At 51.6% G+C, this 7,992-nt stretch overlaps 1 pseudogene; it reads left to right on the forward strand.

Annotated features, from left to right (window-relative positions):
- The first annotated feature begins 339 nt into the window (after positions 1-339).
- LOC123159560 (uncharacterized) lies at positions 340-3,300 on the forward strand (annotated as a pseudogene).
- The last annotated feature ends 4,692 nt before the right edge of the window (positions 3,301-7,992 follow it).

Consider the following 7,992-nt stretch of genomic DNA (forward strand, 5'->3'; position numbering starts at 1 on the left):
AGTTGCGTGGGTATGTTCCGCTGAAAATTAGTCCAAATCAAATAGAGTTGTACCATGTTCCCGACAATGTGGAGAGTTTTGTATTAGCGGACTGTAACACTATTTCAAAGGAATAAATACCCACTATTTCCCGAAAAAAAAAACATCTTATGTTTTGACAAATCAAAAAGAATGGGCGTTTCTCACCCAAGCTGCTGCAGAAGCAGAGGGGGTGGCGAATTGGAGCAGACAGCCGGGTCAAAACTCAAAAGAAGAAAAGGAGAAGACCACAGGGCAGTCGCTTCGCTGGAACCAGTCCACGGCAGTCCTCCGGCACCGCAACCAAAAGCCACACGCAGAATGCTCCGCCGCCTCTCCGGCGCCGCCGCGGGCGGGCTCCGCCGCTCCCTCTCCTCGTCCTCGGCCGCCTCGCGGCCCCCGTGGGCCCTCGTCCAGCTCACCAACGTCGACAAGTCGGGGGCGCCGGCGCCGGGCGCGACCCTGCACCTCGACGCGCCCCCGTTCGTCACCGGCCTCACCGTCCCCGCCCACTTCATCCACCCGCGGCCCCTACCCGACCCCGCCACCGGCGTGTAGGGCTCCGTCCCGGGCCACGTCGCCGCCGCCAGCAGCCACGGCCTCCTCCTCGTGCGCTTCTGGGAGTCCCGCTTCCAGTTCGACGTCCCCGCCACCGGCGAGTCGATGCTCTGCGCGATCCGCGACATGTCCTTCTTCACCGGCATGGACATCAACCCGGAGGTCACGCGCTTCGTCCTCAACCCGCTCAGCGGCGAGCTCTACCGCCTCCCGGACCTCGACGGCACCAAGAGGACCACCATGTACCAGCACCTCGGCCTCCTCACCCAGTCCGAGGGCGGGCACGGCCCCCCTGACAAGTATGCCGTAGCCGAGATGTTTACCATCGGCGGCAGGGAGGAGGAGGAGGGATTCGTCTTGCGGCGGTTTCTCTCGGAGACGGGGAAGTGGGAAAAAATGGTGGGCTTGCCGTCCCCATTGCCTGCCGGTCGGCGGATGCACATCGACAGCGCCGTGGTGCCCTTCGGCGACCGCTTGTGGTGGATCGACGAGAGCTGGGGTGCCATCTCCGTGGACCCGCTCAGCGAGAGGCCGGAGCTCCGGTTCGTGGAGCTGCCCAGAGGGAGCGTGCTGCCTGACCTCGAAGGCGTGGTGTTCATGAGGAAACTCGAGCGCTACCGGCGCATGGGGGAAAGCGAGGGGAAGCTGCGCTACATCGAGGTGTCCAAACAGAAGCCCTACGTGGTCAGCTCCTTCTCCCTCGACGACGGTGGCAGCTCCTGGACGCTGGACCACGAGGTGGCGTTTACCACAATTTGGGATGATGAACCCTTGAAGGAGATGCCGGCAATTGGCGCAATTGACCCACTGAACAGCCATGTTGTGTACCTTGTGTGCGGCAACCAGCTTCTTGGCGTGGACATGGAGAAGGAGAGGATAACAGGGAGCTCTCGTCTAGCTATACCCAGTGTCCCCATCCTACCATGTGTCCTCCCGACGTGGCTTGAATCAAGCCAGATTCCCTCTGCAGGTACTAACACTCTCATCTCCTTGATCAGTTGTTTGATTGACCTATGGAAGTGGTGAAGATGAGTATACTCTGCAATTGTTAAATTAGGCGCCTTTCACCGTATCTTCTGAAATATTATGTGCTTGCAGTCCTCTCCTCTGTATACAAATTGTGCTAGAATTTGGGATTAAATTGAGATGTTTTTGAGGAACTGTAATGCTCCCTTTCTCTTGTGGTCAACTACAACTAGATATAAGAGGAGAAGTGCATTCAAGCTAGGAAGAATAGAGTATCCTATACAATTGTCAGATTGGGCACATTTTGTTTTAACACATCTTCTGAAATTGTGTGCTTGGAAGCTCATGTAGGGTCCTCTGCATATAAATTCTACGTACTATAATTTGTTATAAATTGGGTGAATTCGAGGAACAATATTGATTGTAGCCTTTCTATTGTGGTCCACCATTGCCAAATAGAAAGGAACATAGCCGTAAAAAATAAATAAGAAGGGAGAAGTGCAACCAAGATAGTGAAAGGCTGAATCTGTTCTAGCATGTTCATTTGTACCTTCTTATTTTGCTGCCTTTTAAACCTCATCAGAATGGGCCAAGCTCATCCTAGTGGCAGGCACAGCTCATGCCACTTGTGACTGCTTATTTTTATTACATTTATTGGTTTTTTTGTGACTGCTCGGCTGTGTGCATCCAAGGACGCAGAGGCCAGGAGGTTTGAACTTCCTCTTCAATAAAAATATGGAGAAAATATCAGCCTATTAACTTGTGTTGGTAGGTAAAGGTTTCCCTGATACTTCAGTGAGTTGTCATACCTGCTGCATCCTATACCAATGATTTCATTATGTTTTGCTCAGTATCTGAATCATGTCGATGTTTAAATATTTAAAACATATTCCCTCCGTCCCAAAATAACAGTCTCAACTTTATACTAACTTTAGTACAAAATAGCAGATGCCCAGATTTTTTGGTTATGATGAGCCATCTTCATTCATTATGGTGCAATGTTATCAGCAGCTGATCTTTGCTAAACTGTTCCAAAGATTATGGTGAACCCTCTTGCTTCATTTATTGTCGCAACAGAAAATAAACAAAGCATAGTGCAGCTTTCATATGGCATCTCATTTTTGTAACTGTACCAAAACAATGTGGATGGGAATGTGCTTGTGCTGTTATTTATGTCTGAACTCATGTTTCTGTCTACTTGTACGGTTGTACTTAAATGGAGCTCAAGAAGAAAATGGTGGGAAAAAACAGCTGTTTTCATGTCACTCATTCCCTCCATAGGAGAGATGTCCCTAGTGTTTAAACAGTTTTCAATATTACTGCAAAGAGATGGGCGAGACTCATGTTTACAATTTGCTTTGCAGGTATCTCTAAATTGTCATATCAGAGTTGTTTTGGAGGCGTAGGGTGGTAGTTTCCTGACATGTCATTTTGGGGACTGCTGTGAGACCCATGTTTACAACTTGCTCAACCACACTTTGGGCAAAATCTGATGGATGTTTTACATATTTTTGGCTTTGTTTTACATGGCTCAGTGTTATGTCCTTCTAACTTTGGATGGATCAGTAGTAGTATCTTTTAGAGGGTGAAGCTATAACTGTTAGTGTGTTGGCTTAGAATGTTCTGGTGTCTTGTTCTCATCAGCTATTACCTTCCATTGCGGAACCTGGACTCCTGGAGTTTAGCTTAAACGCTGGCATTGTGAATTTGTGATGGCGAGATGAACTTGTATTTTGGAGAGGTTTATTGAGCTGCTTGAGGTGTTGCAGATCTTGGAAAGTTGGAATCCTCGCGTGCTATATATGCAATGGATAACTCAGAGCTGTATGCTTGCTCCGTGCCAGTTTTCTCCCCTTCATTTAAGAAACTGCGAGTTTTGAGCTGTAAAGATGGTAAAGCTACTGCTCTTGCGTGGGCACAAACTGTCCATTTTACTGCTCTTGCTCCTACGTGACTTCATCAGTTTTGTCATTTTATTTGTCAACTACTCCCTCCGTTCCAAAATAGATGACTCAATATTATATTAAAGTTAGTATAAAATTGAGTCATCTATTTTGAAACGAGTGAGTACTTCAAATGCTTTGCTCGATGACCAGCTAGGCTGCAATGTCTAGCCCCATACCAAGCCCGAGCGCCATCGTCAACACGAATAAGATGGAGCACATAGGAAAACAAAGTGCATGTTCGGTAGCCCTCCCCTGATCATCGTCTCTCAATGCGTTTCTCGCTATTGGTGCTGGCCTGGAACATACCATGGGATGACACGTGAGAAACAGATGCTACAACATTCGACGACGACACCTTTCTCATCTCAGTTTTTTTCTTTTTCTGAATAGTTGGAGCAACTTCAAAAGGCCGGCCTATTTCGTTCGCCTGCGTCCGTTTGGATCGACGCGGACAAAAGTGGCGGTCCAATGCGCCGACCCAAATCCAAATGATGTCTGCATCGCGTCCGCACCGACGCATTTGCGGCCCAAATTTGCGCCCCAAATGCGTCGGTGCGGACGCCGAACGGACGCTACGCGCGCCTTCTCACTGTCCGCCGCGTCCCCACATGGCGGTCGTCCAACTACCCGCTGCCCACGCGGTCAGCTTAATTTATGACCACGGGACCACACGTCAGCAACGGCGCTCGTCCTTTTTTAAGCCGACCATGCAGCGTGGTCGTCCTCATCCAAACTCGCCGTCCACATCTAGCAAGCCTTGCTCCCCCGTCGCCGGCAAACCCTAGCCACCACAACCACAGCGAGATGGGGCTCTTCTCCGGCGCCAGCAGCAGCAAGGCCAAGGGCAAGGCCCCCGCCACCCCTTTCCCCTCAGAGTTCCTCCCGCCTCCGCCGGCGCCGGCGCCTCGCCGGCAGAGGCAACGCATGAACGTGCCAGTGCAACAGGCGGAGTGGCACTGGCAGCACAGCGTGCCTCTGCCGTACCCCGACGCCACCCTGCCGCACGACTGGCATCTGGATCCGGATAGGATCCCAATGCCGTCGGCGCCACAGACGGCTAGGGCTCACGCGGAGGAGGTGCGGCGCCGGCGGACGCTGCTGATGCCGGAGCAGCGCCGCGACGCCGCCTACGCATCCGACTCGCCCAACTCGGCGAGGTGGTTCGCCTTCGAGCACGAGGAGGCGAGGCGACGGGGCGTGCGTGAGGTCGACCGGAGCGTGCCGCCGCCGCTGCTCGTCGTCTGCGAGGAGGACCAGGCGGCGGAGGACGCCTACCAGGCGGCCCTTGCGGCCGTCTACCGGGAGAGCGAGGAGGACGAGCGGCGCAGGGCGGAGGCGGCGGAGGAAGAGGAGGCTCGGTACGAGGCGGCAATGGCGCACGCACTTGCCCTCTCCGTGGCGGGCGACTGCGTGGTGCCGCCGGTGGCCCCGCCGTCCCCTCCCCGATGCCGCGTCAAGCCGGAGCCGCAGCCGCAGCCGTCCCCCATCGAGCGCTACTCCTGGACGGGAGTAGTGCGCGAGTGGGTACGCGCGCCGCCGGTCTGGGTGGGGGCGACGTCGGCGCAGGAGGCGGCGTACCTCGAGCACTGGCGCCAGATCCGGGTGGCCGAGGAGCGCCGCGACGGCGAGTACCTCGACATGCTCGAGCGCGAACTCGAGGAGGAGCAGCACGAGGCCGAGGAGGAGGCGCGCCAGGCCGCGGCTGCACAGGCGGCCGCACAGCCCCCGCGCCGGCACAGCCTGCGCCCGACATGAACGCGCTCTGGAACACGACGTTTCCCTGGGCCGGGCCGGCGCCGACGCTCATCGATCTCACGGACCCCGAGGACGACGCCGCCGCCGCCTAGGGCAGCGCGCCACCTCGTAGTTTAGGTTGTTGTTATTTTTTTAAATGAAAATGTGGACGCGGGGACTCTCGCCGGCCTTCGTGGCCGGCTTTATTATTTAATTAATGTTGTTTTTCTTTTTTAATATGCATGCGTTATTTATTTTTCTAGCGCCGTCAAAATGGGTCGGGCCAGCGTAGGGCGCATGCGCGGACCCAAACGCGGAGGCGGACATCCGTGTCCGCCTGGCGGACCCAAACGGATAAAAACACCATCCGTTTAGGTTGGCCCGTTGGAGTTGCTCTTAGGATTGATTACCACATGTGTCACATGATTTTTCCCAGCTCAGTTCAAAATATGAGCAGAGTCGAATCAAAAATAAATGTGACAAGCACACAATGCTACAGCATTCCAGAAGATGACATGTTTCAATCAATTTTGCCAGTAGTTTTTTTTCTAAAGAAACACCTTTCAACCAAATCTAGCCAGCTAGAAATACCACTGCATAAGCCATGTATTATTGCGTTTCCACCGAATTATTATCGACACAAAATCCACATCTCCACATCCACGCATACTACCATTTTGGAAAAGAAAGCCCTCCCAGGATGAAAGCGAGCAAGATCCTCTCCCTGTCCGCCGAGACCGTGCGCTGCAGCACGTCGCCGTCCACGAGCCGCAGCTTCCCCGCGCAGTGATCCACCGAGACGAGGGCGCCCTCCCAGAAGCGCCGGAAGTCCGCGAGCGAGCAGGACTTGAGCGCGCCTTCCATGGCGGCGACGTCCGCCTGCGCGAAGCCGTACATGTCAACGCAGGTTTGGTACATCACCCGCACGTCCTCCGAGATCTTCGGGTCCTGCGCCAGCTTCTTGCCGGCGCTCTCGGTGCCCTTGCACGACTCGAGGGCGGCCCTCACGGCGATGATGCCGTAGGCGCTGGCCGTGAGGCCGTCCCGTGCGCCGCGCAGCGTCTGCCGGCAGAGCTCCAGCTCGCGCTGGCCCTGCCAGGCGCTCGTCTTGTGGCACGCGTCGGCGACGGACATGGACGGGTCGCCGGCGCATGCGGCGTCGGTGCTGCCGGAGAGCAGGGCGATGGCCCCGAGAGATACGGCGAGGGCGCAGATGATGTGTGTGTTCTTCATGTTTGCTCGATCTCTGTTTAAAGCTATGCGCGTTCTTCGACCTGTGTATCGAAAGGAACAAAGGACGGCTTTTATAGAACGGCCCTGCCAAGGAGTAGTAGCCAAACTGAAAATATACTGTACATGCAGCATATCTAGAGCAATTAATGTGTATCATTATGCAGCAACCTGTAGAAGCCAATGAATCTTTAATATCAATGTGTAGCATTAGTTTTTGGGTGTGGCTAGTACTCCATTAATCTCAAGATATGCTGCATGTACAGTATTAATCACACTTATATTTTGAGCAATTAATGTGTAGCATTAGTTTTTGGGGGTATCTCAAATCTAAATGAGAACTAAATGTGTAGCATTAATCTTAATCTAGCTCACTTGAGTACATATTTATCTTTCCTGCTTCCAATTTTTTTCACTTTTATATTTTCCCCATTTTACGTTATATTCTTGATTCCTTTTGCATTTCTATTTTAGAAAATATTCAAATGCAGTAGTGGGTGGCATGTGGACATACTGTTGAGCACAGTCGGCCAGTCATGCAAGTGTAGTTACACGCGGCATAAAAATAAATAGAACCCAAATAAACTAATTTAGTACAAAATGGAAAAAATTAAAATAAAACCATTAATGTGTATCATTATGTAGTAACCTATAGAGCCCAATAAATGCTTAAAATCAATGTGTAGCATTTTTTTAAGGGTAATCAATGTGTAGCATTAGTTTATTGGTGTGGCTATCTCTAATCTAAATGAGAATTAAAGCACATCAAGCTCACTTGAGTATATATTTTTCTCCCCCCTTTTTCATTTTATTTCACCTCTATATTTTTTCTCATTTTATGTTTATTCTTGACCTTTTTTGCATTTCTATTTTAGAAAATATGCAAATGCAGTAGTGGGTGGCATGTGCACATACCGTTGAGCACGGCCGGGCAGTTGTGCAAGTGTAGTTATGCACGACGCGGAAAAAACAAAAATAGACCTAGATAAAGTAATTCAATAAAAGGGAAAAAGAAAAAAAATCATTAATGTGTATCATTATGCAACAAACTATAGAATCCAATAAATTTTTAAAATCAATGTGTAGCATTAGTTTATGGGTGCCACTATCTTTGTTCTAAATCAGAATTAAATCTTTCCTCCTTTTCCATTTTCTTTCATTTTTTTTCTCATTGGAGGGTAAGGGGAAGGGAAGAGAGAGGAAGGAGGTCGCGGAATAGGACGGGAGCTCGTTGGAGGGTAAGAGGAAGCGAAGGGAGAGGAAGGAGGCTGCGGCGGCTGATGGAGCGAGCTCCAGCGAAAAAGGACGGCTCTAGGTGGAGCGGGATCCAGCACAGCTATCCTTCCTTGCATTGGGCTAGAGGAAGAGGGGATCGGGATGAGGTGGACAAGTGGCCGGTGTTTGTTCAAGAGCAGAGAGCTGCAGGTAAGCTCACAAAGGAGATGAAGTGGTGGCGGGTCCCATGGGGACACGCGCCACAGGAGGGATGTGGTCGACGAGCAAGTAGAATCTGCCGGTTGAAGGGAATAATTTCCCTTTT

This window comes from Triticum aestivum, chromosome 1D (assembly GCF_018294505.1).
Source record: "Triticum aestivum cultivar Chinese Spring chromosome 1D, IWGSC CS RefSeq v2.1, whole genome shotgun sequence".
Lineage (NCBI taxonomy): Eukaryota > Viridiplantae > Streptophyta > Magnoliopsida > Poales > Poaceae > Triticum > Triticum aestivum.